This window comes from Toxorhynchites rutilus, chromosome 1 (assembly GCF_029784135.1).
Source record: "Toxorhynchites rutilus septentrionalis strain SRP chromosome 1, ASM2978413v1, whole genome shotgun sequence".
In the NCBI taxonomy this organism is placed as follows: Eukaryota; Metazoa; Arthropoda; class Insecta; order Diptera; family Culicidae; genus Toxorhynchites; species Toxorhynchites rutilus.
This window is the reverse complement of record NC_073744.1, coordinates 27363123-27384119: the sequence shown is the minus strand read 5'-3', so window position 1 is coordinate 27384119 and position 20997 is coordinate 27363123. Positions and strand designations below refer to the sequence as shown.

Sequence of the window (20997 nt, the reverse complement as noted above, 5' to 3'; positions counted from 1 at the left end):
CTCAAGTTCAATCGATTTGTTCAAATGTGGCTGTACGGATCGCAACTCAAGTTCAATCGATTTGTTCAAATGTGGCAGCCTTGAAATGCAATTCGTCATTGAACTATTTTTGTGAAGCGAAAATGGTAATTAAATCTCGGATGAAATGAACACCCTTTTAGAACAGAAAATATAAATGAAAAAAGGACTGTTCGCGACCGACAGCGCAAATATTGAGCAAGTGTGAAATGCAATAGATCCCCTATTCCATCCCGATCCTTATCCCCGTTCAAATCACTCCTTCCAATTCAGAATGCAATGTGTGGTGTACAACACAACGACAGACATCAACATATACCAACTTACAGCATGAAACGCATACAAAAAAATATGAGTATGCACATCGATCAATACCAATATCATATTCGCCATTCCATATCCAAACTCCAAGTGTAATAGATCGCGATTCCAATTCCAACGTGTAACCGTGAAACATCGCAATAAATCAAGTTTGTGTTTAGATAGTATGCCAAGTGTTTAATTCTCCAACAAGCCACATACAAACGGTTCGGGCTACCATAAGACCAAAGTGCAACGGGTATCCAGTTTCCTGAGCTATCAGAATCCAGCCCTCCTTCAGCCAGAAGATCCGCCATCTCCCTCAGTGGTGTGATCCACCACTGTACAGAAAAAATGAAGATAGCCTCTAATATGTGTTCTGTTCAACAGGAAAACACATTCACAAATTGTCTCTCATAATGATTTCATATTATGGATAAAATTTTGATGGAAATGCGAAGAGATTTATAGAACGTTACGTTAGGACTGTATTCTAAGTAACAACATCGAGTAAGGTTTTTCATTCAAATTTAAGCAATTTAGAATGTTTATTCTGCGCCAAGGCAAGATTGCCACATTTCATAGCACGAATTAATTGAGGTCGATCGGATTTCAGAATGCAAAAGGCGAATCGTAAGATCCTATCGAGATTCAAAGCAATCGGATTCCGGAATATGGGTTACTGTTCGATGTTGTTCTTTGCCTACGTGGTAATCTAAATATTTCATCACCTTACATGGCAGATGGAAAACCTTCACGTATCTGCTCGATATCCATACGGAATCTATCCTTCATCGATCACAATCGATTGATTTTATAGATCTTTAAAACATTTAAACACAACAATATATTAGTTATTTTTTGTTGAACAGCCAATATATTCACTCTATATAATTTATATGGTAGAACAACGTTTGTCGGGTCAGCTAGTATAATATATAATATAATCGATAGGTAATATCAATCAAACTCTAATCGATTACTCACAAGATATTAAATTTTCATCTGCTGTCGCACTGTATAGTGAAAAACGTCGGAAAACTCGAGCTAATGCTCCGAAAGTTAAATTTTCATTTTTTAATTTTCGGCAATGGTTTTGTTTATATTGGTGAAAGCATCGTTATTTTTTGACACTGATGCCAGACAACATCATCAAAACTGCTATAAAAACCACTCAATAAATGTTATTCCTGAGTCATAGCGTTTCATGTCACGAAACTCAATAAAATAAAATTGTATTGATATCAATACAATTATTATTTTTACGTTTAATGGGTCTATAATGTAAGTTTTAGCAACTTTAACATTGGGTGCAGAGCTCGGAACAATGCCACGGCTGCATATACTTTCAAAAACATTAAACGGAAAAGTATTACATTGAATCAAAATGCATCGGCCAACTAAGAGAAGGGTTAAGGCTCTCCAACGGGAATATGTGAAAGCAATACGATCAACGAAGGAAAATATTAAGAAATTATCAACATTGAGTTACTATAAGGAAAAACTTGTTAATAACAAATATGCCCCAATTCGCATGTGTTATAATTTTGCTCATGTTACGCTCGCGTATAATCAGAATTTTACTTCATATGCAAATGCACCTTCTATTTATATTTATATTTGCGATTGTTCATCGAAACATATCGTTCATACATTTTACTTTAGTATTGAATTGTTATTTTTTTTCAAATGTATTCAAAGATTCGTGTCAATGAAGTGCCACACAGTCTGATAAGTGTATTGATCTATTTACGTGTGCTTTGCTCTTCTCTCACAAACACTATTACCCCATTTTTACTCGAGGGTTTACCTATACTACTACAATGGCTAGCTTCCACCTTCACCTTAATTTATACCTCTTGCTCGATGCAACTTCACATCTAAGGCGGCGGTTACATTGTTTGCAGCTTCGTAATACTTATGACAGACATACAGCTGTACTTCGAAAATTGTATGTCTGTCACCATGTACAGCGCTAGAACCATGCAAGCAACTCGGTACAATCGCTGTACCTGTACCGACCTATTTTACCGCTGTACATGGCTACAGTTGTACTGTGCGCAGCACCATAGACGGTTGGTGGTGGGTAGCATGAACAATCCGAATCAAAGCACTTGGTAAACGTTCTTTTTATTGATTTTAATAATAAGTAATAACTCAGATTGGAAGCTTTTTTGTAGTGTTTGATAGCTTAGACGTTAAATAAAAACCATTTTCATTGAAATATGTGGTGAAAATTGGGAAAATTTCTGATTGTCAGTTTGACATACGGTACAATGTACAACCAAAGTATGTCTGTCATGGTAAGATGGTACCTGTACAACGCTGTACACGTACAACGCAAGTACAGCTGTATGTCTGTCCCTGGTATAAGAATATGTGACAAAGCATTGTATTGGTGTGGTCACATTGCTCCCCTCGCTTCGTTCGAGATCGTCTGCTTTGAGCGAACAGAATAGTTTGTTTCTTTTTGTTATGGTGCTCATACACTGTTTGACCGAAGCCAAATATTTGACTCTTTTTGACAGATAAAAGTTGGTCGACGTGTACTGATCAAATATATGCTACACAAAACACAACAAGCAAATATTCAATTTTTGGATGCCTCGAATACTTTTTTAGTCTGTTCTTCGAACCTGTCGGTACATGGTTAGGTTACCTTGAATATTTCAGTCGATTTTATCCATGTTCGGTGTTTGAAATTGTTTAACACTGTTGAATATTTAAGAGTGGCAAACAAAATAGTGTTTGTACAAATATCAAATCAAACTTTATCTGTCAAAATATATCAAATATTTGACCTCCGGGCAAACAGTGTACGGCCACCTTTAGTGATCGTACAATCAAGTTTTCGTATGTACTCCAAAGTAATGTCACTGCGACCTAAGAAAGAAACCATACGATGTAATACTTATGACAGACATACAGCTGTTCTACCGCTGTACTTCGAAAATTGTATGTCTGTCACCATGTACAGCGCTAGAACCATGCAAGCAACTCGGTACAATCGTTGTACCTGTACCGACCTATTTTACCGCTGTACATGGCTACAGCTGTACTGCGCGCAGCGCCATAGACGGTTAGTGGTAGGTAGCATGAACAAACCGAATCAAAACGTTTGGTTAACGTTCTTTTCATTGACTTTCTCTTGAGTTATAAACTCAGATTTTAAACTTGGTTGTTATGTTTGATAGGTTGAACGCTAAATAAAAACCTTTTTCATTGAAATATGTGGTAAAAATCGGAAAAAATTCTGATTGTCAGTTTGACATACGGTACAATGTACAACCAAAGTATGTCTGTCATGGTACGATGGTACATATACAACGCTGTACACGTACAACGCTAGTACAGCTGTATGTCTGTCCATGATATAAGCTGACGCCCGAATTGCATGCAAGAATGTTACTTGTTGGATTGAGGAAGAAAGTTAGTGGCGAGTAAAATCGTAATAACATACCTATGTTATTCGTTACGTTATTTACTTGTTTCACTTTTCAACGTCGTATGAAAAACATTACTTATTTATGTATTTGGAATAAAAATCCCTCTATAAATTCAACAGATATTATCGTTCAACATCTATACATTTCTTGCACCCGAATCATTGAAATGGAGGTTAGACGAAGTCCTACATCGCAATAAATGGAGAAGATAACTCTCTGCCAGAATTTAAATTACCATCCCTAAACTAAACCATGGCATAATGAAAAAAAAAAATCGTTACTTACCCCACAGCAAGCGAAAGCAAACAATAATCCATGTTCTAGATCAATGATCGTTTCAAACTCCACAATTGCACTATGTTCCTTCGAAATCCAAACTTTTTCTATGTTGTTTACACCGTTGTTACCAATTTCTTCCATTAGTTATCAAACACACACACTACACAATCGTTGTTCGGTGATAACATTTACACACACACATTTTCACTTTACATGCACATTTGTATCTATCTGTGTGTAACAATGGATGAATTCCCCCTCTCTCTGTCTTCACTACGTTTCGTGTGCTACTGTTACTTTTGTTTTAAATCGTTTGAACTCCAAAAACACTGGTATCTACTTACTCCAAAAAGTTACAACTTTCTCCACTAGATGGATTCTCACTACTCGTTTACTATATATTTTTGTTTTGTTTGGTTGACTACACGCGTTGTGTGTGTGTGTGTGTGTGTGTGTGTGTGTGTGTGTGGAGTTAAGAGTTGATAATACTACTGGTTGTCACCTCATTCGGTCAATCCGATTTTTGTTCTATTAGGTATTTTTGTTTCACTAAGTTACGCGTAGAAAAAAGATCAAAACACACGACTTCTTCCTCTCCTTGTTCTTGTTTTGTGGGTTTATTTGGCACTTAGAAAACTGACTGAATTATGCTGTGTCTTTACGTTCCGACTCGTTTGCTAATTACGTCTTTTGGGCTGTTTTACTTCCGCTACTATACACTTTTTTTGCGTCTGTTCGCTACGGGAAACACCGTTCTCGGTTCGGCTTAGTGGTAGTGTGGTACTACTAGCAGAGAAACGCCGCTATGCGGTAAGAGTAGGAGCAGGAAACATTACGGGGGTTTCCCGGGTCCAGTGGGTCGGGACTTGCGGTGCCTGACAACCGCTGTCAAGAGCTGTACACGGGTGCTGCCGGCGGGACTACTGGTGCGGTGCTGGCCGCTGTTCTCGCTCCGGACTCTGATGGTGATCGCTCCATTTCCGGTGGATCATGCTAGTAGGCCCATTGCTCATGATCGTGAACCATGGAAGATAGTGCGCAGTGGGTTCGAGGTTTGTTTGTTTGTTTGTTTGTTTTTTTTTTGTTTCGTTTTGTTACTTCCGGCTACAAAGCGCTGGCTACGCGATGAGGAAGCTGGAGTTGTTTCGTTAGATTTCTACCTGGAAGATTTGGATTGCGAGTGGTGGGGAAGCGATGAGCTCATTGCCCTGGAAATAAAAGTGGAGCGGTTAGTGATTGATTGGTAGGCTCTAGCAAGCATCAGAATATGTCTTTCCACTGGCGTTTCAATATCGAAGAAGAAATATGAGGAAATGCCGAACAGTTGTAGTGAGGCGTGCAAAAAAGCTAAGGAAAGACACGTGGAGCTTCGTAGAATTTATTAATACTAATGAAATGAAATTCACCCTCTTGCTTATTCTGTTCGATTGTTTAGAAAGTTATTTTGTTCTGATTTAAAAAAAAGGGGAAAGTCTAGGGTTTGAGGTAGGACTGAGATTGTTCAGAACAGGTGTTTTTTTAAATGTAATTCTTTTCATTGTTCATAGATCTGTTAATTTAACTCTTTTGAAACTCTAAATAGTAGCCCTGTAAAGGGCCGTTTTTTGTATGTACTCATAACCGTTGTAACCGTTGTAACGGGTTGTAACGAACAAAAAAGAAAATAAGCTTCTGGCAGGAAGTTCGACTGTCTAACTGAAAATTATTAATAGATATCAGTGTGACACATAACACAGTGGAATGGTAGACGAAGTATACTGCCGTTCTACGCATAGTTGTCCCATGTTCCAAAATCAGCAACTGGGAAAAAGAAGCTTAAAGCATTTCGTTTTAGTAAAACACTGGGTTTATATATGAAGAGAACTGTTGTTTGATGAATTGTGGAAAGATCCCCTCATTTGAATCAAACGATCTTGGTTACAGGCTTAAAAATTCATGATGGGACAGTTATGCCTGGAATATCAACATGGGACAATTGGACTTGATGTTGTTTTTTGAAATACTGGGAACAAACAATGAGTTTTTTGTATGTTTTCCGGAAGATTAATAAAAACATCGTTTTATGAAGGAGGGAGTGATCTGCAACACTTTGCAGAATATAAATCTCGTTGTTATTAAGCATTCGCTAGGTGTACAGGTATTCTGTTAAACTTTGTTTTATTTGTTTTTGTTTTATGTGAATTAGTTCGTTCTTCCAAACCAGAACTGAGTTCATTAGTCCTGCTGAGAGCGTGACATAAAATTCTTGTACTTGAACCGATTTATTCGATATGAACCTGCAAAAAATATATGGAGGGACAGTTATGAATAGAATATCAACATGGGACAATTGAGATTGATGTCGTTTTTTTAAAAGCTGGGAACAAACTATAACTTTTTTGTGTTTTTCCGGAAGACTAGGCATAAATACATGGTTTTATGAAGAAAAAAGAAAATTGTCAAAAAGTAACATGGAGCAACTATGCGTAGAACGGCAGTATATATGAACAAAAAAAATATATCGTCATTGGTTACATTGAATATAAAGTTTATGGGGAAGAAACAAAAAAACATGTTGAAAATATTTACGATTTCGTAAATATATTTTGAGGTGAAATACACATGAAATCATGAAGTTGCTTTTTTTTAATGGATAGCTATGGTATTGTGATTTCTTTTCTGTTTTGTCTTATTCTTATTATTAGTCTTATTATTATTAGTCTTATCAGTCTTATTCTAAGGGAGCAGTAATTTTTTCGGTGAAATAATCCTCTTTTGTAGACTATCACAATCAAGTCGTATTGGTTCTACTGCTCAATATATCATAGAAGGAATTAAGTCATTGAGAATCATGAGTTATGAAGACTATTAATATTTCATTTCGTTTCATTTTTGTGATGCGATGTATTGCCGATCTCAATAAGTCGTCGCATGATAATCGCTGCCATCCTTTTATTATTGACATATTTTTTCGCACTATTGCCCATGCTGCCGCAGCCCGGAAGACACTTGCTTAAGATGTTCGTCACCCCATAATTTACATAAGTCATTCGCTAACTGGACTATCTTCAACTATAACAGGGCGTACGTTAACTGGGCTGCAGAGCAGTTATGTACCAAAAATAGATGCCATCTTCAATTTGAAGTATTGCTTTTGCTGTCCAGTTAGCGAGTAAAATTCGATGAATGTATTGATTTTCCGGCCCAATTAACGAACGATCGCTATATGGGTGACACTTTCCTTGTTGCTTTGATGAAATTTTGCATGGGATTTGAGTGATGCATAAAATCTTGTATCCGATTACTTCAACATGTTTACATTCGAAACAGGTCTTGCTAATTTGTTAGATAGCACGAACCATTGCACACAATTTTGTGTTGCATACAACATTCATGGGAACGAAGTTGAAAGAAAGAATGCATAATACATGATTTACCTTCGCATCCGCTCTCAAAACATACCTCTTTTATTTGTTAAATTTCTCATTTGTGTTATTATTTCCACTGTTGATGTCTCAGGCGAAAAAAATGGTTGGATAAATTCGCTGTCTAATGGTACATATTATAACATATATCGTAGGAACTCTTGATAAACATTACATTTTTCGTAGGATTCCCCTATATGGGAATCAAAGACGTAGTCCTTCGTCAAAATGAAAGACGATTTTTTCACATTAGAACACGTATTATCTCGTTGCGTTTTCACAACCTGTAATTTGGCGATCTTCTTAAGTTATTGAGATTTTTAATATTCCAGAACCAAAATTTCAATTTCAGATTTAGATTCTGTATTCACTACAATAGATCAAACTGGTGGTCGCAGTGGTTCAAGGCTCCTACAGAAGAAAAAGATTCTGCATTATGTATAAGCCTTCAAATTACTGATCCTGAATTTAAAATCCATATTGTGCATGCTAAATACAAGATTCCAAATCAGACTCGGACTCTAATCTTATATTTAGATACTACATTCTGTCAAATATATACCGGAAATTTGTGTGTTAAAAGAAAATGCTTTATTTATTATCTACATTTACTTTATCGCTTTAAAAATAGGGCCCTCCCGAAGCAATACACCTTTTCCAACGAGAAATCCAATCCAATCGAAACGGATCCTTCAAAGCGATAATTTAAGTTTCGGAAATGGGAGAAAAGTCACACAGAGTACGGTGCTTTTTCAATCACTTTCATGACATTTTGGTCAAAAATTCGTTCACAACGATCGATTGAAGAGCTGGTGCATTATTGTGATGCAATATCCAAGTGTTATCTTTCCACAATTATGGCCATTTGCAACGACCCCGGTCTGGAAATTCAATAAAATCGGATTTTATTTTGTTGTATTTTTGGGAAGCCTTTGTCCTCAGAAATGTTGTCCCGAAAGAATTTTTGGATATTTGGTTTCGTTGGAAAGTTACAGCCAGAAGTATGGATTCAACGCTTCGATATCACTGAAGAAATTCGTGACGCAGTTACATCGTACTTCAAAAAGTTGGACGCTACGCTCTTCGCGCTCGGAATAGAAAAACTCGTGCCACGCTATGAAAAAGGCTTCGAAGGTTACGGCGATTATGTAGAAAATAGAAAATAAAACGTACATTACGAAAGTCACCTTGTTTTTTGTTCTAACCTTATTTTTCCGCGATTTCTGAGGCACTGAAACTTATTTTTTGAACGACCCTCGTATATTGCTGTACGAATTTCTAAACGCGTTTTTCTCGAAACCATGCTTTTTAACTTGGTGGTATCGGTATCTCAGGATCTACTCGACCGATTCGGCTGAAATTTTTTATCAGAATGTAAAAATGGATTATCTAAAGCGTTACATAGCCGTTTTTTGATATCGCATTTTCCGATTTTTTATGAACTTCTATACAGCGATTTTTCATGAAAAATAACTCATTTTTAACAAAAAAGGCCGATATTTTGGCAATTTTTCGAATTAAATAAAATATATTCATTGGGATTCGTTCTGCGACATTTCGTTTCTTCAGAGCCGATACCACCAGCTAGGTACCAGTTTTCAGACAGCATCTACGCATCCTGCTGTCAATAACGTAATAATCAATATTCGTGCTCTCAAAAAAAATGCAAAATACATCTTCAAATATACCTTAAACAATAACCAAAATACCCGTATACTTCACTTTATTTCTAACATTCGAAAAAAAATCACGAAAGTTCATTATTTTTCGACCTTCCAGACAGGGGTCCCCCCCTTCAATTAAGGTCGAACTTTGTTTGTAGACAACATTCACATGATCTATATAATCTTATAAATGTTTTCAACCTAATTTTTACCGAGATCCACAAAAAGAAAACTAAAAAAATTATGGGAGGTTGTGTCCAAGACCCGACCACATTGTTGACGTAGAACTAAGCTGTTATTTTGTTCAAGTCGCTTGTTAATAAACTCGGATTTTATTTTACACACACACACACACTCATCTTCGCTTTGCACTCTTCTCAACAGAAGCCTTTTCTATTAATATTTCTGGTCTCGATTAGATTAGCTGTTATCCTCGGTGGAGATAGTTTTGCTACTGTCAAGCGAAACCAAATCACACACAAAATTCCTCAACAATTATTTTCTTGGTGAGCCAAGGACAACCTAGTTTGATGATTACCCACACAATTGTGTAGTTCAGAACCTTAATTGAATGGTTTGATGTGATGATTGCAATGCCAGAGACATCAGCGAGTAAGTAATTTGGTCGCGTCCACAGCGCACTCCAAAACCAAGCCATTTGATGACGCAAAACAAGGAAAAACAAGTGATGTTCACTGCTTCGTATCTAGAACGATACTGAAAGTTTGCCTCAGCGAGATCCAATATTTATACTTCAGGCAAATATTCCCCTTCGTTTTCCTCTTCTACTTTCCTTTGTTCGCGGAGTCTTTAAATCATTCCCCTTTGTTGATCACCTATAAGTTGCTCGTTATTGAAGGCATGGGTAGGAAAGCTCACAAATGAGCAGAAAAAATGTATGGGAAAATGGAAATGCTTCTAGCTTTCACCAATTTAAACCATTTATACATCTGGGGATTGTAATATATAGCATAAAAACAAATCTTAAGGAATTCCTGATTCGTTTGGTATGTAAATCGTCTAAATCCGTTCGCGGCAAAAATAGTTATTAAAGTTAACTTTATTTCGTAAAAACGTGACCTGTTTTCTGATTTGGTACCTTTAATGAAAGACGTAGTTCTACGTCAAAACTTGAAATGGCCCGACAAAGGCTTCGGGAGGGATTCAAGAAGCAGCAGACCTCGGTATTTCTGTATCAACCCTGAAGAAGAGGCTCATATCAGTAAGTTATTTATTATTTGACTTTTCTTTTATTGACATTTTTAGTTCTGCTGGGATGTGCCTGCGAGCACCTAGGGCAGTTCAGATCAGTATTTACGAGTGAGCAGTCTGAGGATCTGGCGAACCATTGCAGAGCACTGGACAAAGCTTTCTATGGTATGACTCTTAAAGATTTACGGCGCATGGCGTTGGTTTGGCATGGCGTTGTTGGCGTCGAAATCCAAGATGAGAAAGAAAAATAAACAAAATAATTCAACATGAATTTCAAATGAAAATGTTTTTATTTTCACCATGCATTCAATTCAATAACGGTTATGTTTCCTTTATGTTTATGTTTTCACAATGAACATCAAATGAATATTGTTTTTGTTTTCAACAATGGGTTTCAAAAAATCAAGTAAAGATTACTATGTATTTATAAACTTTTTTATTTATAAATCTGTTAAAAAAAGGATTCTGTTAAAAATGTTGAGCATTTTCAGCTATCTCATATTGTCAGTCTTCATATCATATTTCTAGGTGCCAAGGTGACTTACACTATCAGTTTACTTATTTGTTTCTTATTTGCTAGGGTGTCACCCCTCTATAATACTTGGCTTTCGTTTTCGAATGAAAACTAAAATTTATCTAAACAAGAAACGTATTTATGATAATATTCGACAGGACGAACAAGAAATCACAAAGTCTTCACGCGTTGCTCGCTGGGATTGACGGTTATAAATGAAGAAAATAAATAAAATATGGTTTGTGTGTGGATGTCGAAATGTGACTCAATTAAATCTTATCGAATAAATATCTTTGGGAGCTGAGACCGACATTGATATTGAACAAGTGCTTCCCGTGCGCTTTCACCCTCTTGTTGTCTGACCCATCGTTGACCGCAAATTTTTTATTAGTTTCAACTCTGATACCCCCTTTCTACAACATGCCACAGAAACGTACAAGGTTTAAAAACAATTTTAAATTCAATGTTTGACACCGATTCTTAAAAGTCCCACTTCACGATGAACTGTAACACATCCAATGCAATCTCATTTATGACATCATTACAATTAATTTCAGTGACCTACAATTGTCTACGGAATCTTAGTATCTCTAGCAAAAGCTGCCTTTCCGAAACTCCGTAGTTGCCAGTTCGTTAAATCGACTTTTTCAGTTCGCTGTCAGGTGTTGCATGTGTCGAGCTTGAATTGTTTCAAAAATTTCGGCTTCTTCTTTTGATGATTTTGACTTTTTTTAGAATATGAAAATGACCAATGTACTCCAACAATCCCTCTTTCATCGTTGGATCATTACCAGTGCATTGAGTCTGATCACAATGTTACTCAGAGATGGTCCTTTGGTTTGCAAAAATTCTGCGTTAGATCTACTTCATTTTGTACAGCGCATCAGAAGTACAGATAACACGGAAGTATTAAATCATAATATGCTGGTACGAGGGACCATGCACTTGATCCGGTATTTGAGTCGCTCAACACTCCAGTGGCTGTAATCAGCTCATAAATTGGTTTCACGGCATTATGATGAACACTCCATCGAGCTTCCGACAATATTTTAACAACGCTCAGAAACATTTCTCAATGATCAGTTGAAACTGCGAAAAGCGAGTGAACAGATTAAACAGTTCCAAAAATGTCACACACTGTAGATTCTTAGCAAAATCTTGTTGTCCTCAAAAGCCCAAAGAGTTATCCACAAACCCTATGGATACGGATTTTTTGTTTTGCTTCCTCAACAAAACCTGAAGTCCTTCAGCTTCCTGACAGACCTTCCAGTTGTTGAAGTATGTCGTTATTCAAATCTGCAGCATTTCCCACCCAAGACGAAAAAAACTAGGAGTGAATTATATGTGTAATATAACCGCAAGGTTAACTTAGGACTTCCATTGGCTTAGCATTTAAATCTATTCTCAATAAATGGATTAATGGGTATTTTGTTGTCCTTTGGAATTGTCTTGTGATCTGTTCAAATATATACGAAATAATATTGTTTCGTTCGAGGTTTCTTTTTGATATTCGACACTCAAATCATCAAGACAAGCCAATTCAATCCTCCATACATCTGAAATATATTTTCCTTGATATAAAAAATCATCACGGGAACACCTAGTTAACTTCCCAAATGTGTGCGAAATCATATTTTACTCCTTGAGCGCATTATGAAACGATTTTGTAGGTCCGTTCATCACGGCAACAAAAGAGAAACGGATAGATTGGCCAGCCGTCGCATCATGCATAATGCATCAAACCAATTGAGACTCAAATGAATTTCAAAAAGTGATCGCTATTTATAATGATTTAAATAGTTTGCTTTGAAGGCAGTTTTGACCTATTGAAACAAGTTTTTATGGGCAATAAATTAAAAACATCTCTCGTAGATCTATTATCTTTCGAAAAACGTTATTTTCATACCACTTCGTTCATCCGGTAGAGAGATATTAACGGTCAAACCTATATCATTCAATTCTCTTTAAAAACCCTAATTTGAACCCGTTGAACCCATCCGTCACCAGTTCCTAGGTGACGGGGCGACGAAAGTGTTAAGATCACTGACAGTAGTGCCAACTTGAAAAAACAGAAAAATGTTCAGCGAGAATATTTAAATCACAAGGTCTATTGAAAAAAAGTTCATTTTTTGTAGATTCTGACTAACAATTGGGTGTTATAAGCGTCTGTCTCATTTGGTCATAAGATTTCGTGCAAATTCACCCACAAAAACCAAACTTTTACTTATCGGTGACTTCGTACTGTAGCCCTTGCGTTTTTCCTCTGGAAGTTGACCAAAATAGTTCATCAAAAACCATCCCCGATTTAATAGTTTTACAACGAAGGTTAAAACCTTCAAGGTGCCAATTATAGGATTCCACTTATAAAAAAAAAGACGAGTTGTGCAATTCGACTCGACTCTACACTGAATGGGATAGTAATCCATCATGGTGATCCCACAAAAATATGATCAGTACTATGCAGGGGCGTGCGCCATTGCCTAGGTGGCCAAATCGAGCAGAAAGCTAGGGCACCTGGCAAATAAAATTGCATTTAAACAAGGATAAAGTCCATATACATTATAATAAATATTAATACATGAGTCAAAGTGAGCGAAATACACAAAAGCGTAATCGCGTTTTGGCTTTGAATACTATTGTTCATTTATTTTGTATTTCGACAAACTGGCATGATTTCTCGCTACACAATGAGAATACATAGAAAAGACTATTCAAGACAATGTTTACGAAAAAATATCATCGTCTGTCGATGTTTCGTGATGGAAAAATCACAAACCAAACCAGGGGTCAAATGTTCTTCGGTTTTACAAACCTCTTCCCACCCAATCCTGTGAAAACAAAAGAAAACCTCGCTCTACTTTCGCGAACTTTCAAAAACAGAATGGGTGGATCGGGATTCCCTTCGCACCTCGTCCCATCATCACAGGAAGAAAAATAATCAGAGAAAGTCTCTGACAGCTATCACACACGAAGGGATAGTGAGCGACATCCTTTCACTCCCCGAGCCATACGCTCGCACACACACCCACACAAACAGACTCCGTCCTTCGCATATGATGATGTCGATCCTGACGGGACGGGAATTCCCTCGGAGAGAATGAGCGAAGAGAAAATTTCTGTCTCGCGCACCCAAAATATCCTGATGGCACTGAGAGTAGCGAGAGTAACAGCACCAGCATTCCGATGGTGAAAGGATCAAATGTGTATCACTTACAGTGTCCCCCCACACACATACACGCGAGCGCAATCGTTCCACAGCAGCAGGACATGGTACCTTGGTCCTTGCATGTATGAGAAGGGCGTCACCACACACGTTTATTTTGCATTTTTTTGAGTGCTGGCAAAAATGGGAAACGATTTGGGAAGTCGGAAAAAAATATGATCGACATCCGAGGGCAATTATTCCGTCTTCACTAGAACCTACGCTTCGTGGGATCATAATCCCCGTAATTCACTCACTTTAAACGTCACCGTCTTCGCCTGCTATCGAATTATATAAAAGTCTACAAATCACTTTACAAAAATGCGTTCATTGTTAACACTGTTATCACCAGTCGAAGGTTACGACGATATTTAATAATCCACCCGCAAATTGTTCTTGCTCTACTTGTTTTTCAGGGCACTGCCCAAAGTTTTCACACTATTTCGATTCTACGGCACAAAAGGCAAGGTTGTTCCAGTACAAAATATATATATACACGAGCTTATCCGTCCGTCCGTTACAAAATAATCCCCTATCGGGTAGAGTAGAAAAATAAGCAGTAGCAGCAGCAGCAGCAGCAGCAGTGGCAGCAGCTCCCGAAAGATAAGTCGATGATGGGTGGCTTGATTTTGAAGAGTGTGTGTCTTCGAATCTCGGAGAGCAGTCGCCGAGTCGTCTGAACGTCCGAAACTCGCGCTGCCGTATGCTCCTGAGCGCGCCCGCGATTATTCTCCCCCAAATTTCATCTGACCACAAGGAGCATCAGCAGCATCTCGCGACACCGCCAGCCGCCCGAACGAGAGACGCACGAGTCCAATGAATGACGATAGGGCAGATGTCTGTCTGTTGTCTAGAGTTGAAACGCGGACCTATACACAAGGATACACCGAGGAGCTCGCTCACTGAGAGAAGGCTGGGAGAATGCTTGTGGGTGAAAATTCGTCGGACCATCGCGAAACTTATTGGGATGTCCAAAGCGCTCTCTGGGTTTTCTTGTGTGTTGGAGGGCGAGATTTCGGTATCAACATCAACCTCCAAAAACACACAGAGAGAGCGAGGATTGAAGATATGATTCCTTGAAACGTGTTAAGCTTCGAACATACGTGCGGTGACGCGGCTGCATGCTATAAGTATGAAATGATTATTTTTGGACGAATTCCAAAGATGAAATTGAATACAGTAGTCGTAGTCGTAGTAGTCGTTCGATAACTGAACTTGCCTTAACTGGGTTGCTTTTTAGCTGGGTGAATGTTAGCAGGGCTGTAGCCCAGTTGGCTGGTCTTGAATTAAAGAGACTTTAAACTCTGAGAGTTCACTGTAGCCCAGTTGAAAAGCAGTAATCTATATAAATAAAAATGTAAGGCAAAATCTGTTGGTAAACGGAAAACCCGAAGAAGGGATGGTCCGATTTTAGCCTTCTTTATTTTGTTGTATTCGTCTCTTCCCATAGATCAATTTAGAGGAGAGAAAAACCGGAAAATTTTCGGAATACTCTGAAGGAAGGTAAAAAAATCGGAAAATTGAATCCCCACATGTTCGAAAATTACATCATAATAAGCGTTGTTAGTCCATTCGATGTTTGCGCTATCGAAATTGATCTTTGTTCGTAAGTGGAAATGGATTATTAGGCGAAATAACTCATTTCCATATCTTATATCTTTAAATAAAAATGAAAAGCCAATTGTGTTGGTAAGCGCAAAACCCGAGGAAGGATTGGTTCAATTTGAGTCATCAAATATAGATTGTATTCGTTGTATTCGTCTCTTCCCGTAGATCAATATAGCGAAGAGAAAAACCGGAAAATTCGGAAAATTGAATTCCCATATGTTCTACAATTAGCTAAGCGTTGTTAGTCCATTTGATGTTGGCGCTAACGAAATTCATTTTTGTTCGAAAGTGGAACAGGATTTTCAGACGGAATAACGCATTCCTATATCTCCTATCTATATGAACATCTATTCCATGCAACGGAGAAACATGTTATTTCCAAAAGCTTGAAGAATCTTGAACGAGAATTGTGTCCTGAAAATAATTTTATATTATAACTAGCTAACCCGGCAAACTTCGTCCCGCCCATTTACTTGATTAATTCTCGAGTAATGCAGAAATTTGTGTTTTATTTGTATGGCAGCCACCCCTAAGAGAGGGGGGAGGGGTATCTAACCACAATAGAAACATTCATTGCACCCTAAAGTTTCCATATGCCTAATTTGGTTTAATTTGCTTGATTAATTCTCGGGTAATGCAAAAATTTGTGTTTCATCTGTACGACAGCCCCCTCTAAGAGAGGGGGAAGGAGTATCTTAACGCCATAGAAACATTTATTGCATCCTAAAACCTCCACATGCCAAATTTGGTTTCATTTGCTTGATTAATTCTCGAGTAATGCAGAAATTTGTGTTTCATTTGTATGGTATCCCCCCCTTTGAGTGGGGGAAGGACTGTCTAACCATCATAGAAACATTTATTGCACCCTACAACTTTCACATGCCAACTTTGGTTTCGTTTGCTTGGTTAATTTCCGAGTAATGCAGAAATTTGTGTTTCATTTGTATGGCAGCCCCCCCTTAGAGAGGTCTCAAAATATCACGAAAACCTTCCCCGGCTCCAAAAACCCCTACATACCAATTTTCATGTCGATCGGTTCAGTAGTTTCCGAGTCTATAAGAATCAGACAGACAGACAGACATCACTCCATTTTTATATATAGATGACGAATTTTTGTAGAAGTACTAGACAATTTATAGTAAAAGGAAATTGTAAAGGGTCAAAGGGTAATCAATCAATGAAGATTCCAGTGATTGGACTCACTAACGTTCCTCTTTTACAAATTGAGCAAATAAGATTTGATTTTTTACTTTTCTGTCCTTTTCTACAGATCCTTTTTACAGATCGCCTCAAATTTCGCTCTGGTAGCTTTTCAAGAGCTTTTTTAATTCTCTTAAATCCACCCAAAATTGATGAACAATAAATGATAGATACCGGAAGACGGAATCCTACGTTCAAAATGGGTGGGTTATATCTATGATATAACCGCAAGGTTAACGTGGGACTATTTTAGCTTGACAATCATTTGTTTGTATCGATCAAATTTTTGACTGAATGAAACAATTTCCGAATTCAATTGAATTCAATATATTTGCATTGTGAGTAGAGATTGAATAAATGCCATGTAAAGTCAATTCATGCATTGTGATAAATTATGTTCTTCGTTGAAAGTAAATTTAATTATAGTACTTTACGTTTGGTATGATACCTAGGACAAAAAACGATTATTTTGTTCCACATTTCCCTCTGAAGTTTGCAACTCTCAGGTGTGCGTACTTCTCGAACCACGAATTTGCTTGATTTGATGAAATTCAGGCACTCATTTTCGATTTTGACATGTACTCGAAAGCATATTGTTCAATCAATAGGCGTTATCGCAGCAAATGGTTATCAACATTTTACCTAATCATCAAATGGTATGCGTAGAAATTCAGTGAGCAGAAGATATGAAGGCATATTCTTCAATACAATCTTGAATAACCGAGCCAAAGCGTTGTGTTCGTACTCGCTTTCGTAAGTATTAGGAAAACACTTTTCGGAGTGCAAAAAAACATGCGGGTGCAGAAGTACCTCCGGCTTGCATGAATCAACAACTTCAACTTCTACTTTTTAGACTATAGAGGCTTTGAATTTGAAAGTTCATTCACCACTAATGTCTGCATGATTTTCCCAGGTTCCTAAGTTTAGAAGACCATGTTAAGGAAACATATTCTAGTCTGCACAAAGGCAAACGAGTACAAAAGTACTAGCAGTTTGCTTTTATTTGCAAAGTCGATTTCCCCAGACACCTTGATTTAAAAGTCTGTGTTGAGGAAATACATTTCAGTCGGAACAAAAAATACCCCCGACCTGTATGTATTTGCAATGCCAATTTCTAGCAAATAGTTTTTATTATTGTTATTCTCATTGATTTTTTTTTTATTAGGTTATAGAAATCATTCCAAATCATTGTATTTATCAGTCACATAAATGATGGACAATGGAGGGGTCTTTTAATATGAAAATCTCTTACGGTGACTCCCTTTCGGTTGCACAAAAAGGTGCCGTAAAGTCGCTTAAGCACGTTTCGTCATCAGAAGATGTATCTCCGAAGAATAGTCAACCCATCTTGAAAAGCCCTTCTCTAAGAAATCCGCAAATCTCTTCCTCCGAACCCTCCCGTTTTAATTCAACCATCGACCTCGCAATCCTCATCTGTTGCCCCCGATTCCCCTCAACAGTTCCCACTCAAGCCTCGATCACGTCTTCCCCCTTAGTTATCTCCTCTCCCCTATAAAGTTCTATCCAGAAGATACACCTAGAACTGGCCCGTGGGTTGTTTTCTTCCGGCCCAAACCCAGCGGGAAATCGCTCAACGTCATTCAGATTATGAAAGATCTGACAAAAAATTATTCCTTCGTGGTCGAAATTAGCAAGGTTAGACCGAACAAACTGCGTGCTGTTGTGAGCTAACGCAGATTGTTGTCGACAAGCGGTTCATATTAGAATATCGCGCATACGTGCCCTGCCATAACGTAGAAATTTCGGGGGTGATTACTGAACCGTCTGACGAACGAACAAAAATAATAAAATTAATAAAAACAGGGAGATGGTAGATTTAAAAAGCTCCCTTTGATGAAGGTGAAAATTTTGGACTGCCATTAATTAGGGAAAATGTCCCAGGAAGAGGGAAAAACAAAAGCTTCGAGTAACTTTTGCTGATTCCGCCCTCTCGGACTACGTTATGGTGGACAAATTGAGGCTACCGCTGTGACTCTTCGTGTCAAAGCCCATGGCTTGTAACAAATATCAGTTGGTCATACAGCAGCTTATTGCGCCAACAAGGAGCGCTGTGCCACTTGCGGAGAGCAACATGTGGACAAAACCTGCAGTGCGACTATGCACCTTCGAATGACCCAGCACTCGAGGGAATATCAAAAGCCCCAACTGTACCTGTTTTTCCATCCAGCTCAACTTCCCAATCGGGAATCATAAAGTTGACTGACATTGTGGACCAAATCCTCACGTGTTTTAATGTTTCCGTTACGATTTCCTGCCTCACAAATGAAACACAAATTTCTGCATAACTCGAGAACTAACCAAGCAAATGGAGCCAAATTTGGCATGTGATGATTTTTTGGGTACGAGAAAGATTTCAATGATGGTTTGATGACATCCTTCCCTCCTCTGGAGGGGAAGGAGGAAAATATTACACATATTTCAACCAACCATATTCCAGCCAATCATGACAATTGAAAATTTTCGGAAAATTCTGAATGTAAATGGGAAAATACGGAAAATTGAATTCCCAATGTTTCGCAATGATATCGTAATAAGCGTTGTTAGTTTATTTGAGGTTTGCGCTAACGAAACTGATTTTTGTTCGAATGCGGAATTGATGTTCAAGTAAAAACGCACTCCTATATCTTATAGCTATACAACCATTCCATGCCAAACCGATATAAGAGTTATCAGATTTTCGAGAAAAGTGATAGATTTGTTCTTGATCGCAAAATATTTGACTCGTATTTTTTTTATTTTCTCAATAGGGTGCCAAAAAGTTCATTTTGGAGTGGTCCGAAAAATCAATTTTTCATCTTTTTCCCAAAAATAACTTTTTCAGAAATTTCAAAACTCTTGAACTACTGGACCGATTTTGATGATCGATACATCAAACTGAAGTTAATCACTTAGTCTTTTTTGGAAAAATATTGCGCTTGCCAAAAATTTGGGTTTTGTTTTTGTAATTATTGATTGTATTTGTTTTTTGTTGTCTTCGTGGCTTGGGATTAGAGGGGCTATATTTTTTATATTTTTTCTTGAAAGCTGAGGATTTTTTACGTAAAATATCCAGAAATCAGAGATGTGATTTTTTTCGTTTCTAAGTTAAATTTTCGAAAAAAAAGTCATTTTTGAACAATACGCGAAAAAACGATTTTCGGACCACCCTAAAATAGAAATGAGCACCCTTAAGAAAAAAAATTAAAACATACGGGACTAATATTTTGCGATGAAGAACAAATACACCACTTTTCGCGAAAATTGGAGAACCACTATATCGGTTTGAAATGGAATGGCTGTGTACAAATACAAATGGATCGACAAATGTGTTGTTCAGCGCAAAACTCGAGAAAGAAGCCGTCCGATTTGAGATGTCTTCATTTTATTATATTTTCTGAATCAAACATATAGTCCATGTAACAGAGAAACATGTTATGTGCAAGTGGTTGAAAAATCTTGAACGAGAATTGTGTCTAATTTTATGACGATTTTTGGTGGAAGTACTAGGAAATTTATAGTAAAAGGAAATTGTAAAGGGTCAAATAGAAGATCAATCAACGAATAGTACAACGATTGAATGTCCATGAATGTTCGCTTAGCTAGAAGTTGAGTTAATAACAAAAAGTCCATATTGGGCGGTACGAATTTTGCCGGGTCAGCTAATAAATAATATAAAATACAAGGTGCAGCAGGACTTGCCCAAAATTATGTGAAGATGTCAAAAACATAACTCGAAAAGATAACCACATCTTTATACAGTCTAGTCTGTATTGACGTTTATTCATATAGTATTTCGCGTAAACTCGATTCTTCATATTATTAATCTTGCAAAGCTACACTTTCACAAAGTATTGACATTCAATAGATTTTTAAAAACTAGTGTTAATGCGTTTTTCTGAGATTGCCCATGCAACACTTACTATTTATTTTTTTAAATGAATAAATAAGCCAATATTTTCTTTTATTTTTCCTGGAAAGTTGATTGATTTTACAACAAAAAACATCGCCAAACAAGATATTTTGAACAGCCAACTAGCTTTAGATTTTCTAGAAGAATGTGGATAAGCCCTTGTAAAAAATTAGTCGCTATCTGATTTTGGGCACAAAACATGAAACTGATAACTATTTCTAAATTGATTGTGAATAGGGT

The 20997-nt window shown here is 37.4% G+C and overlaps 1 protein-coding gene across 10 annotated transcripts in view; it reads right to left on the bottom strand.

Annotated features, from left to right (window-relative positions):
• LOC129777193 (cubilin) overlaps nt 1-20997 on the bottom strand; it is a 305807-nt gene that overhangs the window by 266428 nt on the left and 18382 nt on the right. For 3 of the 10 annotated variants that reach the window (XM_055783374.1, XM_055783389.1, XM_055783397.1), the window contains exons 1-2: nt 14297-14757; nt 4050-5251 (exon numbers count right to left, since the gene is read on the bottom strand). The gene's annotated coding sequence lies outside the window, so the exon portion shown is untranslated. Of the gene's footprint in view, nt 1-4049; nt 5252-14296; nt 14759-20997 lie in introns of those variants that run through there. The other 7 variants (XM_055783338.1, XM_055783365.1, XM_055783323.1 and 4 more) reach the window with 5 other exon arrangements.